We start from the raw sequence: 8,410 nt of genomic DNA, 5'->3' as shown, positions 1-8,410 counted from the left end.
GCTTAAAAAGTTATGTACACCATGAATAAAAAGATGTCGATATGATTTTGTAAAGCAAGAACTAGATGTTAGGGCTAAAATCAAATGCAAAGTTGGTCCCTGTAAATTTTGGTCCCAAAGCTTACTCCATTTTCACAATTGCTTTGTCAAATTTAATCTACACGGCAACATTGATTTCTGCTTCCACAATCATTTCGTTCTAAGACTAACCATAATCATATCATCCCCATATTTTTATGATTTATAACTACAGCAATTTATAGAAATAAAATGGAATATTATTCAAACACACTAGTTAATAAGAATGATCTTTAATTATCCATGACTACCACAGAGATTATTCAATTACCCTACTCGTCTTGTTGTTTTATCTATTATTACAACCAATTTAATTATGTTATAATAGGGCATTTCATTTCAATATTGTTATACCATGTCAATAGTCACTATATAAACACTGTCGCTGTTGATATCATAACATATAAACCCTAGTGGAGGCAGGTTGGGCCGAAAACCAGACCACAAATTTAAAATCAATTGATGCATAATCTGAAATCAATTAATGGGCTTTAATGCATGTTTTGTGCACCATCTTGGATTCATATTAATCAAAATGATTTATTCAACAAATATCATGATTTTTCCTATTTTAACGGATAAATGTGTTGTTAAACACTTAAATAATGATAATTAGTTATGTATTATGTTAGTTTTATGGACTTTTAATGAATCAAAATGATGTTTTTAAGTGTTTTCACCGTTTTTATTTTAAGAGTGTTTTTAACGTAGTGTTACATATATATATATATAGGGGTTGGGTATTGTAAAACAAGTATTAAAGTAAAATAAATAGACCCTTAAATCATGGTTATATTGATGCACGAAGATTCACGAAACAATTGATGCACGGTGATTTTCAGTTAAGACATAAGAGAAACCTATTATTTTATTTGTTTTACTTTAATACTTGTTTTATGTCACCTGAAACATATATATATATATATATATATCAATGCATATATTTGTTACCAATTTTATTGGAGTTAATTACACTTCGCGTCCTTGTGGTTTACACCAACTTTCACAGACCAACCCTGAGTACACAAAATTACATCCATGAGTATGAAATTCCGTTAACACTTTTAGTCCATGACCGAAAAAGACATTAAAAAGGGATTAGTTACACTTTTGATCCAAGGGTATATTTGTCATTTTATTCTTACTTTTTATTTAATTAATAATAAATAGATATATCATAATCTTCTTGTTCACAAGAATACCAAAACAAAACCTATTAAGAACATATTAACAAGAACATATATACATAACACCTCCACCACTGCTTTGACGGACACTACCTTCCCTTACCATCACTGCGTTTCACCCCTCCACAAATTGTACAAAAACATGTCATGATCTCACAAGTCAAAAACATAGCATTAATGGCAGTGTTCAACACTTATCTATTTCATCTTTAATTGATCAAACTAAAATGGAAGTAACAACAACATAGATCGGGTTCATCGTGAATTCAACATCAAAATCCCAACAACATTGGTTGAGGCTACACAACGTAAACGCGCCAAATATAAGTCTAAGTGCGCGGATATTGGATATGGATTTCTTCCCTTCTCATTCTCTTCTTTGGGGGAACTTGAAAAGGATGTTGTGACTATCCTGAAGCGGATCCGAAAGTTCTCCGTGACTCATGACGTTGTAGCACGTTCGGCTGCTTATATATTTAGTAGGATTGGTTTTGCTATAGCTAGAGGAGTGGGGCCCAGATAGTATCGCGGCTCTCCCACTAATTTCTTGTAAAATTTTGAAATTTCAATAAAAGTTATTATTTATAAATAATAATAATAACTCTAAATTCAAAAAGTATATACATCTAAAATTCAAAAAGTTAAAAATTCTTAATATTCCGGCAAGAACCACCGCTACGTTACTTGGCATAGCTACCTGCTGATGACTAACAATGTGTGGTGGCTGGAGATGGTGGTGAGTAGAGGTTACTCAAGAGATGGTAGATGCTTAAGCTTTCAATATGTGGTGGCTGGGGATGTTAAAGTTTTCAAGTGATGAGGATGAGTCGATTCATGTTGGGTAGGTGTATATACATATCCTGATTGCTCCCAGTTTGACTTTTGCTTATTTCATATCTGGTAGTTATATGACAACGACAACGACAACGGTACCCAATCCCAGCATAAGCTGGGGTACGGGGGAGGTATGATGTAGACAGACCTTACCCCTACATAAAGTAGAGAGGCTGCTTCCGAATCCACCGGAGTGGAAGGGACCTCTGGCCCAAAGAGTGTAAAAAATAGAGTTAGATCCACCGGAGTGGAAGTTTTAACCGGATGGGAATAATTTCGATCTCAAATACACGATCTGAATCTCGAAATCATAGGCTTAATCTCCGATCCAAGATCCAGGTGAAAGAGTCGTTAGAGGTGAGAGAGCAGTGGTAGTACATACACACACAAATACTTTTTTTTTTAATGATGTTGTGATATAACATATAGTTTTTGTAGTTTGGTCTTGGAAAAGAAATTTGGGATGAAATGTAATTCTTTTATTTTTATTCATTTATATTGTGATTTAAAAAAGAAACTAATTACACTTTTCATCTTTGGAAATATGAAATGACGAACATACCCTCAGTGTGCAAGTCACGTGACCACATTTCTAACGTCTGTTTGGGTCGTGGGCTAAAAGTGTTAACAGAATTCCATACTCAGGGATGAAACACGTAATTTCGTGTACTCAGGGATGGTCTTTAAAAATTGGTACAAACCACAGGGAAGAAAAGTGTAATTAAGTCATTTTATTTTGGTCAAATAATCAATACCTTATATGTATACAACCAACCGATTTGTTGTGGCCCGAGCATTTTCAAGCATGTCAACACATTGCTATTTCCATATCAGATTATAATGTTTTGACAACAAATTACATACATATTTTTATATATTTTTTAGTTTCAAATTTTTAATTAGTATACCTACATAAACTCATACAAATAAAAATGATGTTGTTTAAAAATAATGTTTATTTACATATTATCTCACCTAAATTAAAGTGCATTATCTACCGTTATTACTCTTTATCACCAACATTTTCTCTTAATTCTTTCTTCTTAGTAAAATAATACTAGCATTGTACCCGCGTAATGCGGCGGCGGTCGCGACGGTGGTTAGTGGTGTCGGTGATGGGTGGTAATCGATGACATCGACAATTGGTGTTGAGTGGTCTAACCGTGTAAGTTGATACAATGGTGATAGTGATATTTTAGAAAATAAAGGTTTAAAGTGTAAATTTATTCATTAAGGGTAATTTTGTTAATATCTAATAACCCTTTCCTTATGGATTGTTTATTAAGGGCAATCTAGTAATTTCTCATCTAACTATTTTCTAACCCTTTCCTAAAATAGGGGGTGAATAATTATTATAAAAGAGTTTAGATATGTTGTTAAAAAAAGTTCTTTCACTGTAATTTAAGAGAATAGACGCGCCGTCAAACCTGAAAGTTTGCATTGCACCGTCATAATACACATCATTAGTGATTTAAAAATTTGCATTTAAAATAAAATAAATAAATATTGTATGATGCATATATATTTTTTTTTGATAGGTACGGATCGAGTAATACAGTGAAAAATCTAGGTTATGTTGTCATAATCGGGTCTACGTTAGAGAGCCCTCACCCAACACCTAATAGAAGGAAAACTCCTTAATTGTCCATCAAAAGACACGATAACATATTAAAAGAAAACTTCGTACTTTAAGATTTGAATTATATTTTCTCAAATTGAAGTCCTTATGTGGAGACTTTTTTTTTTACCTTAACCCAATGGTTTGTAGTATAGTTTTGATTTTAATTAGTGGTTTTAGTGGGGAAGCCCCGGCCCACAACCCACCACTCACAAGCCCGAATCAGAAGTGGGTAAGTTGGCCCAACTGGACCATCCAAAAACTATTGAAGCCCCCGCGTTTTGTTCTACAGTAATGATATTTTTCTGTTATTTTTGCTTATTTTCTTCTTTTTTATTTCGAAAAGTATTTTTTTGATTATTTTCTATTTCCAGTTATTTAATTTCATTTTTATTTTGAAGTTGTCAAAGTAGTGTTTTAGAATAAGTGTAAAAAACTTGAGTGGTAATGAGTTGGCACTTGTCAGTTATTTCTTTTTCACGAGTATGTACTGGAAAATTGTAATGAGTTGGTAGTTATTATTAAATATAAATTACAGATATCACATAAAAGTTTGTTATATATATAGGGGTTGAGTATTATTAAAATTATTAAAGTAAAATAAATAAAACAAGATTTTGATCCTTAGATCATGGTTAAATTGATGCACGAAGATTCACGAAACAATTGATGCACTGTGATTTTCATCAAAGAGAAATCTATTGTTTTATTTGTTTTATTTTAATACTTATTTTATTTTACCTAAAACCTATATATGTATAGACTTTCCTTATTTTGAGAACCATTTTTTTGTATGAACTATGAGAACTCTCATATTATGAATTGGATCACATGTTTTTTTTTATTCATTCACATGTAAAATAATATAAAAAATTATGTTGTAGAAAAAACTTTTTTTAAAAACCTTCAAAATAGCTTTTGTGAACTTGTGAATGAATATGTTCACGTTTTTATTCACATGTTAACAAATGAGTATATATAGGGTTTTGAAAAAAAAAATTCTGCAACATATATTTTTATAACGTTTCACATGTGAATGAACAAAAAAACATGTGATCAAATACATTATTTAAGAGTTCTCAAGGTTCTTACAAAAAAAATGGGTTATCAAAATAAGGGTTATATATATATAGGGTAGGGTCATTTGAGAATTATTCACATATGAAAGTAGGTAATTATAACTACAACTTGATAGTTCATATGTGAGCGAATATGTTCACATATACCATTCACATATTAACATCAAATTATAATATACTCGTAGATGTTTTCATAGTTCTTCCAATTCAAATGGTTATCACATGAACCTTTTCATAATATATATATGATTGATACGAATTGAATCAAGATTTTTTAAAGTTAGATCAACTTCATAAATAAAGTTGGTAACCTTTAGATTTAAAAAACACTATGTGTATCCCAACCAAAGTTTTTGGTATCCTCACTAAAATAGTGTGGGCCCCCATGTCTATAATGGCAAATATGGTAGAGTAAAAACGAGATCCCTGTCATTAATAATCTGGTCGGGTTATCAAAATCATGATCGGGATACCAGGCGCCTAAAAATAAAGGCTTAAGATTCAAATGTGAAATTTAAATCTTAGTCGATCCTTATTTCAATTCAAAGTTTCAAAATTATCCAACTTCTATATGAAAGTTGATAGAGGATCGGATCGATACAGTCACGTTTAATAAAATGTATCGCAAGTTCCAAACTTCGAGAAGTTTTCAAAGTCTCCATTAATTCAAATCACCTGGTCAAATCATAAGTACTAATTTACTTTAAAAGAATCATTTATAACAAATATAGTAGTAATTAAATCTTATGCACACTACTCTTGCTCTAAATCGCGACCAGATATGTATAACATCTTATAATAAAAAAGAATAAACTCTTTCGTAAAACATATAAATGATCGATATTTTGAATTTAAAAATTTATATACAGGGAACTTATTAACGCCTTGTTTTTTTTTTTTAACTTAATAACTAAATTTAATAGTTAAGAATTTAATCATTCAGTTAGATTTTATGTTTTTTTTACTTAATAAACAAAATAACCGTAAATTACTAATATTTTACTTAATATATATATATATATATACATCCTTAATGTATTCAGCCACTTAGTACACTCAACACTTAATTAAAAAAAAAATGAGGCCTTAGTTACCTTTCAACTTTCAAAAGCAACTAATATTCAAATTTATTTAATTTAATTAACCTCACAAAAAATCAAAATTGATTCAATTTTTTACAAAGACTAAATGAGTACCCGCGTAATGCGGCGGCGACGGCAACAAGTTGTGATGGTTGTAGTGGTGGTAACGATATGTGGTTATTAATCTAAAAGTACTTGATGTAAATGGTAGTATAATTTTTTATGATTAAGGGATGTATCTTTGTAAATAATTTTATTAAAAGTACTATAGTAATATTAGATGAATATATTTAAATTAATGAATAACGGAAATAGATAATTTGGATAGATATGGTTGAAAAATATTTTAGGGATATATCGGGTAGTTTAGTGTGTGAGTTAAAAATGTGTTGAAAATTAAAGGTACTTTGAATATTTTAAAGGTAGATTGGTGATAAAAAGATGGAAGGGTAGTATATTTTATAATAAAGTATAGATATATACGAACTTTTATTTGAAAATATACCACCAGCAAATATAGTTTATTACACGGCCTAACACATCGGTGGACAATTCTGGTCGTCACCACCTCTAGCTGCATGTATATCCTTTCTGAAAATTTAAAGTTATTCACTCGTGCATTATACGTGTAGAATTATAGTTCCAATATAAAAGACATTATATTGATTTTATTTAAGCATACGTACAAAACTAGCGATGTCTCATAAATTTTAACTACATGATCATTGTGAACAACTTTGACTCGATGCATGATGGCATGTATCTTCATTTGAAACGTAATCACCATAGTCTAAAGAGTTTTTATCAATCACATGTGTTTTTTTAAGATTATTTTGGTCCCCTCTCCATTTTCATGATCCAATAAATATAATCACGTGACGATGTGATGGAAATTATGGGTTCGGATCGGATTAATTAATTTATGTTGGATATTGATGGATATGAAAGAAGCTAGTTAATTTCATATGTATATATGTATGTATAGTCAAAAGTTAAAATGATAATTATAAAAATTGTCCAGTGAGAACTAGTATTTAATTAAAAAGTTTAAGGTTAATATGTTAATTTTATAAATAAGATTAGATTAATTATTTATAAAATAAAAAAATAACCCCTGAATCGCTCCACCTCCCTCTAATCTCTCTTGCAGTTTCCACCATATAAGAAAAAAATCCTCTCTTTTATTTCCATATACAACCACGGAATTTTGAGTAAGTTAGATTTTTTATTTAATCAATAATATTCGTTACCTTTCATTCTGATATTATATAAAAAGTCCAATGTTTATGTCTCATACTTCCATGAACTATAAGTTTCTTTTAATTTTGGCTCTATAAAAAGCTGAATAACGCAATCAAGAGACCGTAATGGTGTTTCGACTTCCTTTGTTTGTCATGCAACAGAAGACTCATGATACACGCTGAACATCGTATGCAAATAGTCATAACACATTTGTACCATTTCAAACGCATGTGAACCGAGGGACATACAGATTCGTACACCATGTAGTATGCGTTTCCTTTAATTCCGGTTCTATGATGTTCATTCATTGCTCCACCTTCGTTCCTCATAACAACATCATTTTCACACATCTGATTATGTGAATGATTTAATAAATCAGAAAAAACCCGTTAACACGTGGACTATATGCATTTGCGATAAACCAAAGGGAAACAAAGTTGTAACTCATTTGCATAAACGTGTTTACCACACGTGATACATCCCGAGCCCCATTCATAAATAGTCATAAGTCTATCACATTTGTAACATACAAACACATGTGAAACGAGTCAAATACAAATGTGTACACCGAACCACACATGTGATCATGGACCTCCTATGACATATGACATATACAAACACAGGTGAACGCCAATGGAGATAAGCATACTAGCCGATTAAGACCAAAATAAGCCAGATTACTCCAAGTTCAGATAAAAACGTGTGTACAAACTGTTGCATATCAAAGATCTACAAACCATAGTTTAAGAGAAAAAATAGTTTTTGATTAAAGAAAACACATGTACAATCTGTTTGAAACTTAAAGGTTTTTTGACATTAATTAGAAAACGTATTACTCCAGTCCATTACATAAACGACCAACATCCATACAAAAAGATGATATTTGAAATTGCTATTAACTAAATTCCGTACGTATCATTTGTTGATCACACTGAAAGCACAAATTTTTTCTTCAATCTAGATTTTGTGTTGATTAATATATTGTATTGAATCTTCATCAATGGATTTTGATTAATTTATAGCCGTCTAATTTGCTGGAAGTGATATGTGTGTGCGTTTTTATTTAATTTTTTGATTTTTAGTCAGCCTTGATGGTACTATATATTTGTTTCTTGCTATCCGAAATACCCTGTTGGTCGTCCATTCTATTTAAATGAATTCACTTATTTACATTAATGTTACTGTTTATTATTAACCATTGATTACTTTAATCTAACACACCAAATTAATTTTCGCAATTCTTGACATTTTCTTAGTTTTCATAATATCTGTCCTATATATATATATATA

This window comes from Erigeron canadensis, chromosome 6 (assembly GCF_010389155.1).
Source record: "Erigeron canadensis isolate Cc75 chromosome 6, C_canadensis_v1, whole genome shotgun sequence".
Classification (NCBI taxonomy): domain Eukaryota; kingdom Viridiplantae; phylum Streptophyta; class Magnoliopsida; order Asterales; family Asteraceae; genus Erigeron; species Erigeron canadensis.
The sequence above is the reverse complement of the archived record's forward strand: the minus strand, read 5'-3'. Positions refer to the sequence as shown.